The sequence below is a fragment of the Pseudophryne corroboree genome, chromosome 2 (assembly GCF_028390025.1).
Source record: "Pseudophryne corroboree isolate aPseCor3 chromosome 2, aPseCor3.hap2, whole genome shotgun sequence".
In the NCBI taxonomy this organism is placed as follows: Eukaryota; Metazoa; Chordata; class Amphibia; order Anura; family Myobatrachidae; genus Pseudophryne; species Pseudophryne corroboree.
Window position 1 is genome coordinate 268,369,276 of NC_086445.1, and position 22,973 is coordinate 268,392,248.

General features: G+C 48.2%; 1 protein-coding gene across 2 annotated transcripts in view; it reads left to right on the forward strand.

Annotated features, from left to right (window-relative positions):
* Window positions 1–22,973, forward strand: part of SUCLA2 (succinate-CoA ligase ADP-forming subunit beta) — a 196,533-nt gene that overhangs the window by 32,759 nt on the left and 140,801 nt on the right. The window lies entirely within an intron of this gene.

Below are 22,973 nucleotides of genomic sequence, written 5' to 3' on the forward strand. Positions count from 1 at the left end.
AGATAGCATTGTTTATAATGTATATCCATTAAAAGCTATATTTTATCAATTACTATGTATATCTGAAACTATTTGAACTTTATTTCAACTTTTAAGAGTGCGCCCACACAAGAGCCTTCCTTTCTTCTTCCTTTGTTAACATAAGAAAATAGTTTTGCCTGCCCCTGGTTCAGCCTCTTTAAAAGATCCAGCTGACCGTAAATTAGAAACAACCCTAAAATCCATATATACGGCTAACGGAACGGTGCTCAGGCCCACCATTGCTTGTGCGTGGGTAGGTAACGCTGTGGAAAAATGGTCTGACAACTTGCTTGTTAACATAGACACAGTTGACAGGGATGAAATAGTCCTAACTCTCAGCCATATCAAAGATGCTGCAGGTTACTTAGTTGAAGCTATGAAGGATATTGGGTTGCTGAGTTCAAGATCCTCCGCTATGGCGATTTCAGCCTGCAGGGCGCTGTGGATCCGCCAATGGAATGCTGATGCGGAATCAAAAAAATATTGAGGCGCTTCCTTACAATGGAGAAGCCCTCTTTGGAGACAAGCTGGATGCCATGATTTCAACAACTACATCAGGCAAGTCAGCATTTCTGCCTTCCGCAGCTACTCCACCTAGGAAAGGATTTCATTCTCATACGATGCAATCCTTTCTGCCCAACAAGTCCAAAAAGACAAAGGTTACCCCCTTCTTCGCAGGAAGAGGTTGAGGAAGAGGTAAAACATCTACAGCAACATCAGACTCGCAGGAGCAGAAGTCAACAGCTACTTCAGCTAAAACCTCAGCATGACGCTGGGGCTCCCCTGCGGGAGTACGATCGGGTGGGGGCACGTCTACTGTCTTTCAGCTAGGTCTGGGTTCACTCAGATCTGGATTCTTGGTTATTGCAGATAGTATCCCAAGGGTACATATTGGAATTTCAGGACCTTCCCCCATGCCGATTTTTCAAATCAGCCTTACCAGCTTCTGTTCAGGACAGAGCAAAAGTGCTGAACGCAATACAGAATATCGATGGACATCAAAGATGCTTATTTACATGTTCCATCTACCCGCCGCATCAGGCATACCTGAGGTTTACGGTGCAGGACTACCACTACCAGTTCCAAACATTGCCTTTCGGGCTCTCCACGGCTCCGAGAATATTCACCAAGGTGATGGCGGAGATGATGGTTCTTCTTCGCAAGAAAGGAGTCAAAGTCATCCCATACTTGGACGATCTCATAAAATCGAGATCCAGGGAAAAAGTAGTGCAGAACATTGCACTTTCCCTGACGGTGCTTCAACAGCACGGTTGGATCATAAACCTTCCAAAATCACAATTGGAACCCACAATGAGGTTATCATTTCTGTGAATGATATTGGACACGGAAGCACAGAAAGTATTCCTACCGGTGGAAAAGGCTCTGGAGATCCAGAAGATGGTCATACAAGTTTTAAAACCAGCACGCGTATCGATCCATCAGTGCATCCGCCTGCTGGGGAAGATGGTAGCGGCCTACAAAGCTCTACAATTTGGCCGATTCCACGCCAGGGTGTTCCAATGGGACCTACTGGACAAGTGGTCTGGATCGCGCTTACACATGCACCGGAGGATAATCCTGTCATCAAAAGCCAGTATTTCACTCTTGTGGTGGCTTCAAAGTTCTCACCTCCTGGAGGGACGCAGGTTCGGGATTCAGACTTGGATCCTGGTGACCACAGATGCAAGCCTCCGAGGTTGGGGAGCAGTCACGCAAGGGGAAAGCTTCCAAGGACGATGGTCAAGAAGTAATTCTTCACATAAACATTCTGGAATTGAGAGCTGTGTACAACAGCCTTCATCAAGGGGCACACCTTCTTCAAGGTCGTCCCATACAGATCCAGTCAGACAAGGTAACGGCAGTAGCTTACATAAACCGCCAGGGCGGAACAAAAAGCAGAGCGGCAATGGCAGAGGTGACAAAGATACTCCTCTGGGCAGAAAGACATGCAAAAGCTCTGTCGGCAATTTTCATTCCGGGAGTGGACAACTGGGAAGCAGACTTCCTCAGCAGACACGATCTCCATCCAGGAGAATGTGGCCTCCACCCAGAAGTCTTTGCAGAGGTAGCAGATCATTGGGGCGTTCCTTAAGTAGATATGATGGCATCACGTCTCAACAAGAAGCTTCAGAAATATTGTTCCAGGTCGAGAGACCCACAAGCAATAGCAATGGATGCACTGGTGACCCAGTGGGTGTTTCAGTCTGTGTATCTGTTCCCTCCACTTCCACTAATACCAAAAGTTCTCAAGATCATCAGAAGAATAAGGGTTCGAGCAATTCTCATTGCTCCAGACTGGCCAAGGAGGGAATTGGTATCCAGATCCTCAACCTCTTCCTCTTCGCGAGGACCTGCTTCAGCCGTTAGTTTAAGAAGACTTACCGCGGCTGCATTTGACGGCATGAATGTTGAGCGCCAGATCCTAGCCCGTAAGGGTATTCCCAATGAAATCAATCCCACACTTATTCTGGCCAGGAAAGGGATAACGTCCAAACATTACCATCGTATTTTTTGAAAATATGTATCTTGGTGTGAATCCAAGAAGTCTCCTGCGGTGGAGTTTAAATTAGGACGTCTTCTCTTATTTCTACGGTGGGTGTGGATGCTGGCTTGAGATTAGGGTCTATCAAGGTCCAAATTTCGGCCTTGTCCATTTTCTTTCAGAAACAGTTGGCTTCCCTTCCTGAGGTCCAGACATTTGTGAAGGGGGTTCTGCGCATCCAACCTCCCTTTGTGCCTCCTGCGGGGCCATGGGATCTTAATGTTGTGTTGCAGTTCCTTAAATCAGACTGATTTGAGCCTCTACAAGAGGTTGAGTTGAAGTTTCTCACTTGGAAAGTGGTCATGCTGTTGGCCTTTGCCTCAGGCAGACGAGTGTCTGAATTAAGGGCTCTGTGACACGAGTCATTATTTGATTTTTCATGAAGATAGAGCTGAACTGCGGACGCGTCAGCATTTTCTTCCAAAGGTTGTGTCTTATTTCCATATCAACCAACCTGTGGTGGTGCCAGTGACTTCTGACACCTCAGCCGTTTCAAAGTCCTTGGATGTCGTCAGAACGTTGAGGACTTACGTTGCAAGAACGGCTCGGATAATGAAAACAGAATATTTGTTTGTCCTCTATGACCCCAACAAGATTGGGGGTCCTGCTTCTAAGCAGACTATTGCGCTCTGGATCAGAGGTATCATTCAGCACGCTTATTCCACGGCAGGATTGCCGTTACAGAGTTCGGTAAAGGCCCACTCTACAAGGAAAGTGGGTTCTTTCTGGGCGGTTGCCTGGGGTGTCTCGGCGTTGCAAATTTGCAGAGCTGCTACTTGGTCAGGGGCAAACACGTTTGCTAAGTTTTACAGGTTTGACACCTTGGCTGCTGACGACCTTCAGTCTGGTCAGTCAGTTCTGCAGGAACATTAGCACTTTCCTGCCCGTACTGGGAGCTTTGTTACATCACCATGGTACTAAAATGGACCCCAGCATCCTCTAGGACGTAAGAGAAAATAGGATTTTAATTACTTACCGGTAACTTGTTTTCTCGTAGTCCGTAGACTATGCTGGGCGCCCACCCAGTTCTCATTTTTCCTGCCAATTACGTTTTGTCTTATTACACAGGTTCTCATGTGTTAAGATGTTTTACAGCAGTTGCAGTAACGTTATGCATGCACGTTAGCATGGGTTATGTTAAAGGCCATGTTAGGCGGCATGCTTTTGGTATGGTGTGAGCTGGTGTGAATCTCGCCACTAGTTTAATGTAAATTCTCTCGAAGTTGTCAGTCTCCTCGGGCACAGTTCCTATACTGGGGTCTGGAGGAGGGGCATAAAGGGAGGAGCAAGTTCACACTGTTGAAAAGTCTTAAAGTGCCGAAGGCTCATGCAGAACCGTCTATACCCCATGGTACTAAAATGGACCCCAGCATCCTCTACGGACTACGAGAAAAGGATTTACCGGTAGGTAATTAAAATCCTATTTCTCTGACGTCCTAAGTGGATGCTGGGGACTCCGTCAGGACCATGGGGAATAGCGACTCCGCAGGAGACAGGGCACAAAAGTAAAAGCTTTAGGATCAGGTGGTGTGCACTGGCTCCTCCCCCTATGACCCTCCTCCAAGCCTCAGTTAGATTTTTGTGCCCGGCCGAGAAGGGTGCAATCTAGGTGGCTCTCCTAAAGAGCTGCTTAGAGTAAAAGTTTTGTTAGGTTTTTTATTTTTATTTTCAGTGAGTCCTGCTGGCAACAGGCTCACTGCATCGAGGGACTTAGGGGAGAGAAGTGAACTCACCTGCGTGCAGGATGGATTGGCTTCTTAGGCTACTGGACACCATTAGCTCCAGAGGGAGTCGGAACACAGGTCTCACCCTGGAGTTCGTCCCGGAGCCGCGCCGCCGACCCCCTTGCAGATGCCGAAAAGTGAAGAGGTCCAGAAACCGGCGGCAGAAGACTTTTCAGTCTTCATAAGGTAGCGCACAGCACTGCAGCTGTGCGCCATTGTTGTCAGCACACTTCATAGCAGCGGTCACTGAGGGTGCAGGGCGCTGGGGGGGGCGCCCTGGGCAGCAATGATAGTACCTTATTCTGGCTAAAAATACATCACATATAGCCCCTGGGGGCTATATGGATGTATTTAACCCCTGCCAGGTCTCAGAAAAACGGGAGAAGAAGCCCGCCGAAAAGGGGGCGGGGCCTATTCTCCTCAGCACACAGCGCCATTTTCCCTCACAGAAATGCTGGTGGGAAGGCTCCCAGGCTCTCCCCTGCACTGCACTACAGAAACAGGGTTAAAACAGAGAGGGGGGGCACTTATTTGGCGATATGACTATATATATTAAAATGCTATAAGGGAAAAACACTTATATAAAGGTTGTCCCTGTATAATTATAGCGTTTTTGGTGTGTGCTGGCAAACTCTCCCTCTGTCTCCCCAAAGGGCTAGTGGGGTCCTGTCCTCTATCAGAGCATTCCCTGTGTGTGTGCTGTGTGTCGGTACGTGTGTGTCGACATGTATGAGGACGATGTTGGTGAGGAGGCGGAGCAATTGCCTGTAATGGTGATGTCACTCTCTAGGGAGTCGACACCGGAATGGATGGCTTATTTAAGGAATTACGTGATAATGTCAACACGCTGCAAGGTTGGTTGACGACATGAGACGGCCGGCAAACCAATTAGTACCTGTCCAGGCGTCTCAAACACCGTCAGGGGCGTTAAAACGTCCTTTTACCTCAGTCGGTCGACACAGACACTGACTCCAGTGTCGACGGTGAAGAAACAAACGTATTTTCCTTTAGGGCCACACGTTACTTGTTAAGGGCAATGAAGGAGATGTTACATATTTCTGATACTACAAGTACCACAAAAAAAAGGGTATTATGTGGAGTGTGAAAAAACTACATGTGTTTTTTCCTGAATCAGATAAATTAAATGAAGTGTGTGATGATACGTGGGTTTCCCCCGATAGAAAATTATTGGCGGTATACCCTTTCCCGCCAGAAGTTATGGCGCGTTGGGAAACACCCCTTAGGGTGGATAAGGCGCTCACACGCTTATCAAAACAAGTGGCGTTACCGTCTCCAGATACGGCCGCCCTCAAGGAGCCAAGGAGGCTGGAAAATATCCTAAAAAGTATATACACACATACTGGTGTTATACTGCGACCAGCGATCGCCTCAGCCTGGATGGGCAGCGCTGGGGTGGCTTGGTCGGATTCCCTGACTGGAAATATTGATACCCTTGACAGGGACAGTATTTTATTGACTATAGAGCATTTAAAGGATGCATTTCTATATATGCGAGATGCACAGAGGGATATTTGCACTCTGGCATCAAGAGTAAGTGCGATGTCCATATCTGCCAGAAGATGTTTATGGACACGACAGTGGTCAGGTGATGCAGATTCCAAACGGCACATGGAAGTATTGCCGTATAAAGGGGAGGAGTTATTTGGGGTCGGTCCATCGGACCTGGTGGCCACGGCAACAGCTGGAAAATCCACCTTTTTTACCCCAAGTCACATCTCAGCAGAAAAAGACATCGTCTTTTCAGCCTCAGTCCTTTCGTCCCCATAAGGGCAGGCGGGCAAAAGGCCAGTCATATCTGCCCAGGGATAGAGGTAAGGGAAGAAGACTGCAGCAGGCAGCCCATTCCCAAGAACAGAAGCCTTCCACCGCTTCTGCCAAGTCCTCAGCATGACGCTGGGGCCGTACAAACAGGTGCGGTGGGGGGTCGTCTCAAGAGTTTCAGCACGCAGTGGGCTCACTCGCAAGTGGACCCCTGGATCCTACAAGTAGTATCCCAGGGGTACAGATTGGAAATTCGAGACGTCTCCCCCTCGCAGGTTCCTGAAGTTTGCTTACCAACGTCTCCCTCCGACAGGGAGGCAGTATTGGAAACAATTCACAAGCTGTATTCCCAGCAGGTGATAATCAAAGTACCCCTCCTACAACAAGGAAAGGGGTATTATTCCACACTATATTGTGGTACTGAAGCCAGACGGCTCGGTGAGACCTATTCTAAATCTGAAATATTTGAACACTTATATACAAAGGTTCAAATCAAGATGGAGTCACTCAGAGCAGTGATAGCGAACCAGGAAGAAGGGGACTATATGGTGTCTCTGGACATCAAGGATGCTTACCTCCATGTCCAAATTTGCCCTTCTCACCAAGGGTACCTCAGGTTCGTGGTACAAAACTGTCACTATCAGTTTCAGACGCTGCCGTTTGGATTGTCCACGGCACCCCGGGTCTTTACCAAGGTAATGGCCGAAATGATGATTCTTCTTCAAAGAAAAGGCGTCTTAATTATCCCTTACTTGGACGATCTCCTGATAAGGGCAAGGTCCAGAGAACAGTTGGAGGTCGGAGTAGCACTATCTCAAGTAGTTCTACGACAGCACGGGTGGATTCTAAATATTCCAAAATCGCAGCTGTCTCCGACGACAAGTCTGCTGTTCCTAGGGATGATTCTGGACACAGTCCAGAATAAGGTGTTTCTCCCGGAGGAGAAAGCCAGGGAGTTATCCGAGCTAGTCAGGAACCTCCTAAAACCAGGAAAAGTGTCAGTGCATCATTGCACAAGGGTCCTGGGAAAAATGGTGGCTTCTTACGAAGCGATTCCATTCGGCAGATTTCACGCAAGAACTTTTCAGTGGGATCTGCTGGAAATAACCCTGTCTCCAAGGACAAGGGTGTCTCTTCTGTGGTGGCTGCAGAGTGCTCATCTACTAAAGGGCCACAGATTCGGCATTCAGGACTGGGTCCTGGTGACCACGGATGCCAGCCTGAAAGGCTGGGGAGCAGTCACACAAGGAAAAAATTTCCAGGGAGTGTGATCAAGTCTGGAGACTTCTCTCCACATAAATATACTGGAGCTAAGAGCAATTTACAATGCTCTAAGCTTAGCAAGACCTCTGCTTCAAGGTCAGCCGGTATTGATCCAGTGGGACAACATCACGGCAGTCGCCCACGTAAACAGACAGGGCGGCACAAGAAGCAGGAGGACAATGGCAGAAACTGCAAGGATTCTTTGCTGGGCGGAAAATCATGTGATAGCACTGTCAGCAGTGTTCATTCCGGGAGGGGACAACTGGGAAGCAGACTTCCTCAGCACGACCTCCACCCGGGAGAGTGGGGACTTCATCGGGAAGTCTTCCACATGATTGTGAACCGTTGGGAAAGACCAAAGGTGGACATGATGGCGTCCCGCCTGAACAAAAAACTGGACAGGTATTGCGCCAGGTCAAGAGACCCTCAGGCAATAGCTGTGGACGTTCTGGTAACACCGTGGGTGTATGTGTTCCCTCCTCTGCTTCTCATACCTAAGGTACTGAGAATTATAAGACGTAGAGGAGTAAGAACTATACTCGTGGCTCCGGATTGGCCAAGAAGGACTTGGTACCCGGAACTTCAAGAGATGCTCACAGAGGACTCATGGCCTCTGCCGCTAAGAAAGGACTTGCTTCAGCAAGTACCATGTCTGTTCCAAGACTTACCGCGGCTGCGTTTGACGGCATGGCGGTTGAACGCCGGATCCTAAGGGAAAAAGGCATTCCGGAAGAGGTCATTCCTACCCTGGTCAAAGCCAGGAAGGAGGTGACCGCACAACATTATCACCACATGTGGCGAAAATATGTTGCGTGGTGTGAGGCCAGGAAGGCCCCACGAAGAAATTTCAACTCGGTCGATTCCTGCATTTCCTGCAAACAGGAGTGTCTATGGGCCTCAAATTGGTGTCCATTAAGGTTCAAATTTCGGCCCTGTCGATTTTCTTCCAGAAAGAATTGGCTTCAGTTCCTGAAGTCCAGAAGTTTGTCAAGGGAGTACTGCATATACAACCCCCTTTTGTGCCTCCAGTGGCACTGTGGGATCTCAACGTAGTTCTGGGATTCCTCAAATCACATTGGTTTAAACCGCTCAAATCTGTGGATTTGAAATATCTCACATGGAAAGTGACCATGATGTTGGCCCTGGCCTCGGCCAGGCGAGTGTCAAAATTGGCGGCTTTGTCTCACAAAAGCCCATATCTGATTGTCCATTCGGACAGGGCAGAGCTGCGGACTCGTCCCCAGTTTCTCCCTAAGGTGGTGTCAGCGTTTCACCTGAACCAGCTTATTGTGGTACCTGCGGCTACTAGGGACTTGGAGGACTCCAAGTTGCTAGATGTTGTCAGGGCCCTGAAAATATAGGTTTCCAGGACGGCTGGAGTCAGGAAAACTGACTTGCTGTTATCCTGTATGCACCCAACAAACTGGGTGCTCTTGCTTCTAAGCAGACGATTGCTAGTTGGATGTGTAGTACAATTCAGCTTGCACATTCTGTGGCAGGCCTGCCACAGCCAAAATATGTAAATGCTCATTCCACAAGGAAGGTGGGCTCATCTTGGGCGGCTGCCCGAGGGGTCTCGGCTTTACAACTTTGCCGAGCTGCTACTTGGTCAGGGGCACACCCTGGCTGAGGAGGACCTGGAGTTCTCTCATTCGGTGCTGCAGAGTCATCCGCACTCTCCCGCCCGTTTGGGAGCTTTGGTATAATCCCCATGGTCCTGACGGAGTCCCCAGCATCCACTTAGGACGTCAGAGAAAATAAGAATTTACTTACCGATAATTCTATTTCTCGTAGTCCGTAGTGGATGCTGGGCGCCCATCCCAAGTGCGGATTGTCTGCAATACTTGTACATAGTTATTGTTACAAAAATCGGGTTATTATTGTTGTGAGCCATCTTTTCAGAGGCTCCGCTGTTATCATGCTGTTAACTGGGTTCAGATCACAGGTTGTACAGTGTGATTGGTGTGGCTGGTAGGAGTCTTACCCGGGATTCAAAATCCTTCCTTATTGTGTACGCTCGTCCGGGCACAGTATCCTAACTGAGGCTTGGAGGAGGGTCATAGGGGGAGGAGCCAGTGCACACCACCTGATCCTAAAGCTTTTACTTTTGTGCCCTGTCTCCTGCGGAGCCGCTATTCCCCATGGTCCTGACGGAGTCCCCAGCATCCACTACGGACTACGAGAAATAGAATTATCGGTAAATAAATTCTTATTTTTTCTAATATGTGCAACTTAATCATTGTTGGTTTCTTCAGCAGTTTGTGATTACATAGGGATTAATTAATATATTTAAGGGGATGGTGAACTTTTTTTTAAATTCTGTATCGAGAAGTAATGACACAAATCTTGCTTTCAGCCTAGTAGAAGACCTCATTCTGATTTTCCTTTAGGCATGACCACTGCACAGGTGTTATGTACAAATGATGGACTGGCCCGTTGTCCAATTACAGGACAGTTACTGGTCAGTTTGAGGGTAGGCATTGGCCGAGCACATTAGGGGTGTTTTCATGTAAATGTGTCTCATGCAAACCACAGCAAAGATGCCTGTATGTATATTAATGCAACCTATTATTTATTAATAACACTGTTTAGACAGGTGGTGTTATATAATTAACACTTCAGCAAAGTACTATGCAGTATATGAATTGTCTGTTGTAGCGTTAGCATTTACTACTTCCACTGTGCAGCCACATCTCATGGTGTATACCAGGCATATACAGTAAACTCCTGATTTCTCCTGGCCTGACTAATATATAACCTTGTTCTCTCCTTACAGCACAAGGTATGTTCTGTCCTGCAAGCTGCTCAAATGTGTAAACCTAGTTGTCTTTTTAAATGAATTATTTTACCCCTCTTTGGAGTAAAATTTTTATAATACAATACTGTGGTGACTAAATGAAAAAGTTATTTATAGGTAGTAGAAATTAAACATGCAGGACCTTTCCTATCCCTGTGTCTTCATCCTCTTCCATGCCACAAACAAACATTGCACTCTTACACAGACAGGCACACATTAGACCTGATTTTAATTTAGAAAGCAAAAAAAGTATCTATGCATTTGGGCAAAACCATGCTGCACTGCAGGTGGGGCAGATGTAAAGTGCAGAGAGATTAAAGCGGCCATACATCAGCAACTTTCCAACAACCGTCCAACTAAAATGAGATTTCAGAGAGGTGTAGCCTACTGTACTTTTTTGGTTACATTTTGTGTCTTATTCACACCACAAACACAGCGAAACACCATTCACAGGGGGAGATTTAATTGTTCTGGACACCCCCTTCCCTGATGAGCATCCATACGAATGAGCAATGCAATTATTGCTCAGTTCGGACGCCAATAGCCACGGGGGGGACAAATTTCTTCTCACAACTTCCTAAGGTGCGAGAAGAAATGTGTGCAAAGTCCGTTGTTTGGGAGCCGTAACCACTTTCTTTAGATGGGTTTAGCTGCTTTGCGCAGCAAAACCTGGTACTTTTAGGCATGTCAACACTAATGGATTGTTCCGTTGGGCACTAATTCGTGTAGCTGGCCACCAGGGGGCACGCAACATAATTTAATCACCACAGTCTACTGGAGACGCTGCACTGCGACTTTAACTGCACAGGAATTAGTTTTAAACACACACATAGGGGTCTATCCAATGCCTGTCGGATGCTCTCCGATGGAGAGGATACGACAGGTCAGTATTCAATTAGCGGGCATTTCTGACCATGCTAATCCAACTTTTATTAGAGACCGCTGAGCCGTCCAGGTCCTGGTGCACCGAGAAGGGGCAATTAAGGGGCACTTACTGTGAATAAAGCAACAGTGCATGAGGACACATCTGTACCTTCTTACAATTGGGGACACTGCAGTGGACCGCAGTTGTCACTTGCAATCAGTAGCAGGGTGGCTTGGCTAAGAGGCAACCGTAGGTGGGTTGAATCTGTGATGAATTGTTCTGGTAAAACAGCAGCACACCTAAGGAGTGGTGGTGCAGGGTGGCAGAGTAAGCTCATCCCGTGACACATTTCCCCCCCAACCTGTGTTCCCAGAATAAGACTGCACACAGCAACCTGTATTCTATATGAATGCACCCCTTCTGCTGCCAATTATTAGAATTCCTTCTGACGTTTGGCACTTTGACATCATGTCCAGGCATTTGCACTTATGTTACTATGTCTGTCTTATCTGATTAGAGCCTTTCTTGCTCCTACATACATCGTTTGTGTTTCCTATAACTTTAAACACATGCTTGGTATTGGCATTGTGCAGCAGTAAACATTAGCTGAATTTATTCTCCTAATTATTCCCATGCGATGCACTGGAGATAGGCTGAAGATGACCTATCTCTGGTGTAGGGGCGTATAGTTCTAAGTGCAGGCAGACTTTCTCATTCTTGTAACTGGGTTTTGTCCAGGCTTGATATGGTCTGTTTGCATATTTATATGTCTTGAGAGACGGGTGGGTTTTTCCATATATATTTGTTCTCTGAAGACCTTGCAGCTTTCCTGATTGTGATTATTTGTGAAATTTGCACATAAAATGCTTTGACCTGGTCAGTTTAGATGATGCCTATAGATAGCTGCAGAGTAGGAACAACTGGTGCATGAAACAGCAGACTAGCTGGGACATAACATTCTTTATTACTATCCAGCCATGTCAAAAGTACATAGCGTTCCCATATACATATCATTTCAGTAGAAGCAACAGTGAACTATTGCTGTTTGTATGGGTCTGTGAAACACCCCTCCCACACACTTTACTCTGGGACTGATGTTAGTGAATAAAAATTATCTGCCCAGTCCACTGTAACATATCATCATGGCAGCCATAGCGATGGTTGATATTTGGGAATATCTTCTCTCCCCCTCTCCTTTGTAATATGTTCCTAGATATTTCAATTATTTTAAGTGCCAGCTGTGCGGCTGATCTCCCATCTAAAGTGACAGGAGATAGCGGGGCAGAAGTCAATTTTGTCTTTTTTTCCCTCTGCATCCCGGCCACCCGGTGTGCGGCTCCTTGCTGTGCCTTATCTATTCACCCTCTCTACCGTTGCTAGCGCTTACTGTGGGGTTGTCTCCATGGGACTGGCACGGGTCCTTGGTGTGGTACTGGCTTCACTTCTTCAGGACTTTGTAAGTGACTGACGCTTAAAAAAAAAAAAAAAAAAAAAAGGCTGAGTTCGGCCAGCATCCCGCTCCTCTGGCAAACTCTGACATCATTACATCCTCCATAAAGCTTCTAAAAGCAAGACATGTTTGGCTTGTCTTGTTTTCTCAGTGCGGTGTTAAATTGCCTAAAGGTTGCACAAAGCCAGGTGCACTCTGTACAGCATGTTTTGCAGCACCTGTTGTTGCTCAGCGGGGGCGGTCGGTAGATCTGTTCATGATGTCGCAGTGGGCCAGGAATATGGCTGATGCCATAGCTGAACTCCGTCAGTCTCAGGCTCGGACTTTATCGTTAGAAACAAGGTCTTTATCCCAGTCTCTAATGATGCTGAGGAACCTCTATAGGCCCACAATTGGGCAAGTGCATCAGAGATAGCAACGGTTTAAATAAGATGGTTGAGTAGACCACTGCTACTAAGCGGCAACCCTTGCCCCCCTCTCTCACTTTTCTGGGAGATGTTCCAGACTCGCCTGTTTCATCTCAGGAAGAAGGAGAAGTAGATCCTGACTTGGAGGACACTTCTGGTTGGGAGGAAGAGTCTGCTGCAGTTACTGGAGTTAAACTTTTAATTGATTGTTATTGGGCCGATTCAATTGTTATTGCTGTGGCTGCCACTAGTGGGCACCCAATGGCAGCAATTCAGTTCTGTCGTTTGGGTGCCCAGCGGCCGTGAAGGTAGTCTAACAGTCTCCAGAAGTGTAAGTAAAAATGTGTTTCAACTGTGCACTTTGGGACATGAGTTTGGACGCCCAAAGCATGGAGTTCAGACGGGTTTAGGCGTTTTAGATGGCTAATCCCTGTCTATTTGGGTGCGACATGCGCGATCTGCATGGTTGCACAAACGCAATTGAATTTTTGACAACTGTTTGTCTAAAAAGTCGAGTAAAGATGGAATATTTAGACACCTAAAACAATTGAATCGCCTCCTGTGCGTCAGACTCTCAATCTACAGGATGCTGCAGTAGCTGAGACCGGTTCAACTTCTCTTTTTAAATTCAAGATTAAAGCACATCTATGTTCTCAGTTTTTTTCTCATTTTGAGGATGACTTTGAAGGAAGCTTGGCTTAGACATTAACTTTTTTTTTTTTGCGCTCCTAGAAAATGTAAATATCTTTTATCCCTTTACAGATGAAGATACAAGACCATAGGAGATTCCCCCGAAAGTGGATGATCCTATTACACGTCTGGCAAAGGCTGCAGTCATCTCGTGCAGTCTGTTATTTTAAAGAATCCCGTCAGAGGTGCGAGGCAGTACTCTATTTTTACTCTCTCTGGTTTTTCCTTCGACCTAGCCAGTGTTTGAGCTTTCAGGGCTGTTGACGACTGGATGGCGCTGGAGGTGTCTGGTTGGTTGATACGTCAGAAGCCTTGTCAGTGAGGCTTTGTTGTATTCTATTACACTTCAGTCTCTCAATTCCACCTTGGCTGCAGCAGCCAGACGTTCATTATGGGTACGATCTTGGAATGCTGATTCCAACTCAAAACACAGTGGTTCCTTTCGAAGGGCAATTCCTCGTGGATCTGAGCTTACAAAAAATTATTTCCCAGGCTACAGTTGGGAAAAGCCATTGTCTTCCAGTTCCATTTGCAAAGCCTAAATCTTCTTGGTTTCAGTCAATTTGCACCCAGGGCGTTTGTCGCCACGGGCCCAAGCCTTACAAGAAGCCTGATGTCTGACGTCATGTTGATGGTCCCCAGGTAGTAGGTGCTCGCTTACTCAAGTTCACAGTGGTCTGGCTCAGATCGGACTGGATCGTTGGGTCAGCAGGGTCGTATAGAAAGGGTATATTCTGAACTTCAGCAGTCCAGTACCAGACAGTTTTTTATTTATTTATTTATTTATTTATTTCCCTAACGTCCTAGTGGATGCTGGGGACTCCGTAAGGACCATGGGAATAGCGGGCTCCGCAGGAGACTGGGCACTCTAAAGAAAGATTTAGTACTATCTGGTGTGCTCTGGCTCCTCCCTCTATGCCCCTCCTCCAGACCTCAGTTAGAATCTGTACCCGGCCAGAGCTGGGTGCTCCTAGTGGGCTCTCCTGAGCTTGCTAGAAAAGAAAGTATTTTGTCAGGTTTTTTATTTTCAGAGAGCTTCTGCTGGCAACAGAGACTCTCTGCTACGAGGGACTGAGGGGAGAGAAGCAAACCTACTCACGGCAGCTAGGTAGCGCTTCTTAGGCTACTGGACACCATTAGCTCCAGAGGGATCGAACACAGGTACCTAACCTTGATCGTCCGTTCCCGGAGCCGCGCCGCCGTCCCCCTCGCAGAGCCAGAAGAACAGCAGAAGCATGAAGACATCGAAATCGGCGGCTGAAGACTCCTGTTTTCACTTAAGGTAGCGCACAGCACTGCAGCTGTGCGCCATTGCTCCCACAGCACACCGCACACTCCGGTCACTGTAGGGTGCAGGGCGCAGGGGGGGGCGCCCTGGGCAGCAATTAAGATACCTTTTGGCAAAATTATACATATATACAGTCAGGCACTGTGTATGTATATGTATATATATATATATATATATGCCCGCCGCTGAGGGGGCGGGGCCTTCTTCCTCAGCACTCACCAGCGCCATTTTCTCTCCACAGATCCGCTGAGAGAAGCTCCCCAGGCTCTCCCCTGCAATAGAAGAGGGTAAAAAGAGAGGGGGGGCATATAAATTTGGTGCAAAAACAATATATACAGCAGCTACTGGGTTAACACTAAGTTACTGTGTGATTCCTGGGTCATATAGCGCTGGGGTGTGTGCTGGCATACTCTCTCTCTGTCTCTCCAAAGGGCCTTGTGGGGGAACGGTCTTCAAATAGAGCATCCCCTGTGTGTGTGTGGTGTGTCGGTACGTGTGTGTCGACATGTCTGAGGTAAAAGGCTCCCCTAAGGAGGAGATAGGGCAAATATGTGTGTGAGAGGGTGTCTCCGGCGACAACGCCGACACCTGTTTGGATATGTGTAAGTGCTGAGGTGAATTTATTGCACAAAAGATTAGAGAACAGACAGGAAATCTACCCATGTCTGTCCCTATGTCACAGAGACCTTCAGAGTCTCACAATGCTCACTATCCAAAATAATAAACACGGATATCGACACGGAGTTTGACTCGTCGACTACGATAATGCAAAGTTACAGCCAAAATGGCTAAAAGGTATTCAATATATGATTATTGTAATAAAAGATGATTTGCATATCACTGATGACTCATTTGTCCCTGACACAAGGGTACACATGTTAAGGGGAAGAAAGCTGAGGTAAATTTCCCTCCTCTCATGAGGAAAAAGAGCGGGAATCTCCAGACAAGAGACTGCAGCTTCCCACAATTCTCAGGCAGTATCCTTTCCCCACTAGGGCCAGGATGTGATGGGAATCTTCCCCTAGGGTGTCACGTTTGCACAGAAGGTAGCACTAGCTATTCTCAGGTATCCTGCAGATAGCGTGCACATTCTAGTACGCTACTCAGACCGGCGATTATGTCGGCATGGGTTTATAGCGCGGTGGGAGCGTGGACAGGTACCTTATCGGCAGAGATTGAGACCCTAGTAGGCATATAGAGATATATATATATATATATATATATATATATATATATATATATATATATTGAAGATGCTGTCTTAAGAGATGGAGATATATATATATATATATATATATATATATATATATATATATATATATATATATATATAAACATGCCCAAAGAGACATGAGTATACTGGGTCCTAGAGTCACAGCTATGTCTATTTCTGCTTGACGTGTCCTGTAGAATAAGCAATGGAACAGCTAGTTCCCAGGGAAGTCCTCCCCGAACTCTGCAAAAAAATCCACCGCATGTCGCTGGAGCTCCACAGGCGGAGCTAGGCCCGGTGGGGGCACGCTTTCGTAAGTTCAGCCACAAGTGGGTTCACTCCCTATTAGATCCCTGGGCAATAGATGTTGTGTCTCCGGGATACGAGCTGGATTTGGAGAAGATGCCTCCTCACTGACGGCCCTGCCGGCTTCCCCCTGCGAGAGGGTAACAGGGTTAACTGCAATTCACAAGTTGTATATTCAACAGGTGGTGGTCAAGGTTCCCTTCCTTCGACAAGGAGGGGGTTATTATTCCACCAGGTTGTAGTCCCGAAACCGGAAGGTTAGGTCAGACCCATATTGAATTTAAAATCCCTGAACATATACCTGGAAAGGTTCAAGTGCAAGATGAAATCGCTAAGAGCGGTCATTGCAAGCCTAAAAAAGGGGGAGATTTTATGGTGTCTCGGGGCAAAAGGGATGCATACCTTCGTGTCCCCATTTATCCGCCTAATCAGGCGTACCTCAGAATTGCGGTACAGAATTGTCATTACCAATTTCTGACGTGGCCGGTTGGTCTCTCCACGGCCTTGAGAATATTCACCAAGGTAATGGCGGAAATGATGGTGCTCCTGCGGAAGCAAGGTGTCACTATTATCACGTAATTGGACGATCTCCTCATAAAAGCGAGATCAAGAGAGCAGTTGCTGAACAGCGTATCGCTTTCTCCGGAAGTGAAACGGCAACACGGCGGGATTCTATTTATTCCAAAGTCGCAGTTGGTTCTTACAGCTCATCTGCCTCTTCTAGGCATGATCCTAGACACAGACCAGAAAAAGGTTTATCTCCCGATAGAGAGAGCTCAGGAGCTCGTGACACTGGTCAGGAATCTATTAAAACTAAAACAGGTGTCAGTGCATCACTGCACTCGAGTCCTGGGAAGGAGGGTGGCATCATACGAGGCCATTCCCTTCGGCAGGTTCCATACCTTCCAATGGGACTTACTGGACAAGTGGTCCGGATCACATCTTCGGATGCATCGGTTAATCACCCTATCCCCCAGAGCAAGGGTGTCTCTCCTGTGGTGACTGCAGAGTGCTCACCTTCTCGAAGGTCGCAGATTCGGCATTCAGGACTGGGTCCTGGTGACCACGGATGCAAGCCTCCGAGGGTGGGGGGCAGTCACACAGGGAAGAAATTTCCAAGGGCTGTGGTCAAGGCAGGAGACTTGCCTTCACATCAATATCCTGGAACTAAGGGCCATATACAACGCCCTAAGTCAAGCGGAGACCCTGCTTCGCGACCAACCGGTTCTGATCCAGTCAGACAATATCACCGCAGTGGCTCATGTAAACCGCCAAGGCGGCACAAGGAGCAGGGTGGCGATGGTAGAAGCCACCAGAATTCTTTGCTGGGCGGAGAATCACGTAAGCACACTGTCAGCAGTGTTCATTCCGGGAGTGGACAACTGGGAAGCAGACTTCCTCAGCAGGCACGACCTCCACCCGGGAGAGTGGGGACTTCATCAAGAAGTCTTCACGCAGATTGCAAATCGACGGGAACTGCCACAGGTGGACATGATGGCGTCCCGCCTCGACAAAAAGCTAAAATGGTATTGCGCCAGGTCAAGGGACCCTCAGGCGATAGCTGTGGACGCACTAGTAACACCGTGGGTGTTCCAGTCGGTCTATGTGTTTCCTCCTCTTCCTCTCATACCAAAGGTGCTGAAAATTGTAAGAAAAGGAGGAGTGAGAACAATACTCATTGTTCCGGATTGGCCATGAAGGACTTGGTACCCGGAACTGCAAGAAATGCTCACAGAGGACCCATGGCCTCTGCCTCTCAGACAGGACCTGTCGCAACAAGGGCCCTGTCTGTTCCAAGACTTACCGCGGCTGCGTTTGACAGCATGGCGGTTGAACGCCGGATCCTAGCGGAAAAAGGCATTCCGGATGAAGTTATTCCTACGCTGATAAAGGCTAGGTAGGACGTGACAGCAAAGCATTATCACCGTATATGGCGAAAATATGTGCTTGGTGTGAGGCCAGGAAGGCCCTACAGAAGAATTCCAGCTGGGTCGATTACTGCACTTCCTACAGTCAGGAGTGACTATGGACCTAAAATTAGGGTCCATACAGGTCTAGATTTCGGCCCTATCCATTTTCTTTCAAAAGGAACTGGCTTCACTGCCTGAGGTTCAGACGTTTGTTAAGGGAGTGCTGCATATTCAGCGCCCTTTTGTGCCACCAGTGGCACTTTGGGATCTTAACGTGGTGTTGGGTTTCCTGAAATCCCACTGGTTTGAGCCACTTAAGACTGTGGAGCTAAAGTATCTCACGTGGAAAGTGGTCATGCTGTTGGCCTTAGCTTCGGCTAGGCGTGTGTCAGAATTGGCGGCTTTGTCATGTAAAAGCCCCTATCTGGTTTTCCATATGGATAGGGCAGAATTGCAAACTCGTCCGCAGTTTCTGCCAAAGGTGGTGTCATCTTTTCATTTGAACCAACCCATTGTGGTGCCTGCGGCTACTCGTGACTTGGAGGATTCCAAGTTGCTTGATGTAGTCAGGGCTTTGAAGATCTATGTTGCCAGGACGGCTGCAGTCAGGAAAACTGACTCGCTGTTTATCCTGTATGCATCCAACGAAGTGGGTGCTCCTGCTTCAAAGCAAGCTATTGCTCGCTGGATCTGTAACACGATTCAGCAGGCTCATTCTGCAGCTGGATTGCCGCATCCAAAATCAGTGAAAGCCCATTCCACAAGGAAGGTGGGCTCTTCTTGGGCGGCTGCCCGAGGGGTCTCGGCATTACAGCTTTGCCGAGCTGCTACTTGGTCGGGTTCAAACACATTTGCAAAATTCTACAAGTTTGATACCCTGGCTGAGGAGGACCTTGTGTTTGCCCATTCGGTGCTGCAGAGTCATCCGCACTCTCCCGCCCGTTTGGGAGCTTTGGTATAATCCCCATGGTCCTTACGGAGTCCCCAGCATCCACTAGGACGTTAGAGAAAATAAGATTTTACTCACCGGTAAATCTATTTCTCGTAGTCCGTAGTGGATGCTGGGCGCCCGTCCCAAGTGCGGACTTCTTCTGCAATACTTGTATATAGTTATTGCTTAACTAAGGGTTATTTTATGGTTGCATCAGGTTTATCGGATGCTCTGTTTATGGTTATGTAGCATCGGTTGAGTGATGCTCAGTTGTTGTTCATACTGTTAACTGGGTAAGTTTATCACAAGTTGTACAGTGTGATTGGTGTGGCTGGTATGAGTCTTACCCTGGATTCCAAAATCCTTTCCTTGTAATGTCAGCTCTTCCGGGCACAGTTTCCTTAACTGAGGTCTGGAGGAGGGGCATAGAGGGAGGAGCCAGTGCACACCAGATAGTACTAAATCTTTCTTTAGAGTGCCCAGTCTCCTGCGGAGCCCGCTATTCCCATGGTCCTTACGGAGTCCCCAGCATCCACTACGGACTACGAGAAATAGATTTACCAGTGAGTAAAATCTTATTTTTTTATCCCTTTTCTCTCAGGATACTTCCAGACGAGCTCTTCTTCAGGCAGTTCCTTTCTGTCCGACTCCATGGTTATTCTCCTAGTTCCTCCGCATCTGCGAGGTTTAGGATTCTACTCCAGACTTTTTCTCGTCGGCAAGCCATGCCGCCCAATACTAAATTGAAAATTGTTGAATCCTTAGCTTCAGTTGGAACTGTTCAAGATGGAGCCGTATCGTCTTCCTCTTCAGCCAGGTCTCCTGCTTCAAGGTCCTTGTCACCATCACAATTTACATTGGCTGTCTTTAAAGGCCTGGCTCTTAAAACCTACAACTTAAGGGCGAAAGGTTGGTCTCTGTCAGTGGTCCAGACTATGGTCTAGCCTCGGAAGCCGGTAACTTTTAAAATTTATATCGGGTTTGGCGTTTGTACATTGACTGGTGTGAACGTAAGAATCTACCTGCTGGTGTGTTTTGTTTGTCATGTCCTTTATCCTTTCACCAGGATGGTTCTCTGAAAGGTCTTCGCCTGTCCTCTCTTGAAGGGCAGGTTTTGGCCTTGTTGGTGTTCTTTCAGAGAAAGCTGGCTAGTTTACCGGGCTTCCAGACAGAGCCATAACTACATGTGTGCAAATTGTGCTTTGCACACAGCGCACTTGTACTTGGAGCGCATTGTGCGACTTGCCCCGATTGGCCGTCCTTGAGATGATAGCAGGCAGCGGCAGGGCTGGCTTCTAGTACCACGCGTCCTGCCGGGAGGGAGACTCAGTCCCGTGCAGTGCAAGGTATGAAAGCGGCGTCCTGTGAGGACGACGGGGTGTGTGTGTGTGTGTGGCCGCGTCCTGCCGCTGTGTGAGGATGGCGGGGAAGGGGGTTGCCGCTTCCTGCCGATGTGTGGGGACGGCTGGGGGTGGCTGCATCCTGCCGCTGTGGGGACGGCGGGGGAACGGATGCAGCAGCTGCGGGGTAATGTATCTCTACCGACAGTGTCTCCTGTATGACAGCAGCGCTCTCCCTCCCGCTCCCCCGCCCGCTGTGCAGAGCTGACAGTCTGCCCCCCCCCCCGTGATAGCTTGCTGTAATGTGTAAAATTAGGGACTCTGCTGCTGTAATGTGTAAAAAGAGGGACTCTGCCTGCCGTAATGTGTAAAAAGAGGGACTCTGCCTGCCGTAATGTGTAAAAAAAAAAAAAAAGGGACTCTACCTGCCGTACTGCGTAAATGGGGACTCTACCTGCTGTAATGTGTAAACGGGCGACTCTGCCTGCCGTAATGTGTAAAAAGAGGGACTCTGTGTGCCGTAATGTGTAAAAAAAATGGGACTCTACCTGCCTTACTGCGTAAATGGGGGCTCTACCTGGCGTAATGGGGGAAAAAAGAGGACTCTACCTGGCGTAATGTGTGGAAGTGGTGCTACTGTGCGGCGTCATTTGAATAATGAATTATTGTGTGGCCACCCCCCTTTCCCATGAAGCCATGCCCCTATATTTTTGTCGCGCGCACCGGTCCTATTTTAAATTGAGGGGGGGGGGGGGTGATGCTGTTTCTTGCACACAGCGCTAAAATGTCTAGTTACGGCACTGCTTCCAGACCTTTCTTCAGGGAGTTGTCCAGCCTCCTTATGTTCCTTCTGTCCCTCCTTGGTACTTGAATCTTGTTCTGGCGGCCCTCCAGAATCCTCCTTTTTATCAGCAGCAGTCTGTTGAGTTGTGAAAGTGGTCTTTTTCTTGGCCTTTGCTTCCGGCTTTTTCTGTGGACTCCTCGTTGCCAGAAGGTTCCCCTCTAGTGCTGCTGGATGTAGTACGTGCTTTGAGGGTTTATGTCACTTTCACAGCTCCGGCCGGCCCTTAAAGCACGGTTGCTCCTTGGGTCACTTCGGCTGTTCGCCAGAGCTATCTTTCCTCGGACGTTCCTATTACTGGCCTGCTGCATGCTTATTCAACCTGAGCTTTTGGGACCTCCTGGGCGGTACGCAGGGGCGCGTCTGTGGAGCAGCTGTGCACAGTGACTTCCTGTCCATACCTTTATGAAATTCCTCAGTTTCCATAACTCCACATGGGCTCCTCCATCGTGAAGTTTCTGGCCATGTCCCCCCACCACCACCCTCTTAGCTTGCTTTGGGATATCCCCAGAGTAATGACGTAGTGTCCCCCATATGGATGACCGAGGAAATTGGATTATTCGCTCACCATAAATTCTCTTCCTCAGAGTCCATCTGGGGAACGCTACGACCCCTCCCTGGTAGTCTGGTTTCTTGATGTTTCTGTCTCCTTGTCTGTTTTTTTTTCTGATAATGCTTTCTAGTTTTGGCTTTGTTAAATGCCACCTGAGGACTTCAAATACAGAGGAGGGGTTTGGTTGGGGGAGGAGTTAGCTTTAGTGCCAAAACCCAGAGTAATAACGCCCCCAATTTTCTCTTACGTCCTAGAGGATGCTGGGGTCCACATTAGTGCCATGGGGTATAGACTGGTCCCTTGGGAACCATTGGCACTTTAAGAGTTTAATAGTGTGGGCTGGCTCCTCCCTCTATGCCCCTCCTACCAGACTCGGTTTAGAAAATGTGCCCGGTGGTGCCGGTCACAGCTAGGGGAGCTCCTAGGGGTTTTTCTAGTTTTTTATTTTTTTAAGAGATGTTAAGTACAGGGAGGCTTCTGGCAACAGCCTACCTGCTTCGTGGGACTTAGGGGGAGAGTAGGATCCAACCCTAGATGTTGATGGCTCCTATCTCCACTGACAGGACACTGAGCTCCTGAGGGGGGTGACCGTAAGCCCCCGAGGCGACCGCTCACTGCCGCAGCACTGCCGCCACCCCCTAACAGAGCCAGAAGATGCGGTGGTGAGTATGACGCCGCCGCCCCGGTAAGCGGGGCGCCGGCAGGAATGGTGGCACAAGGGTGGAAGCGTTGCCGGAGGGCTCAGAGGTACACGTTGTGCGACGCTGTGAGGGGCGCCCTGGGCCAGCGCAATACCCTAACGGGCTAATCCCACTGTTAGCAGCAAGCATACCTCAGGCCAGTATAAAATAATAAATGCGGGAAGATGCGCCATTACAGGGGGCGGGGCTTCTCAGAGTGGATCCAGCACTCACCAGCGCCATTTTCTCCCTGCAGATCACACTACAGAGACGCTGACAGGGATCGCTGTCCTCCACTTAACTCCAGTTATCCTCTGCGGTACCAGGGTGTTATAGAAGGGGTAGGGGGTGGGAAGAGTGTTATTAACTG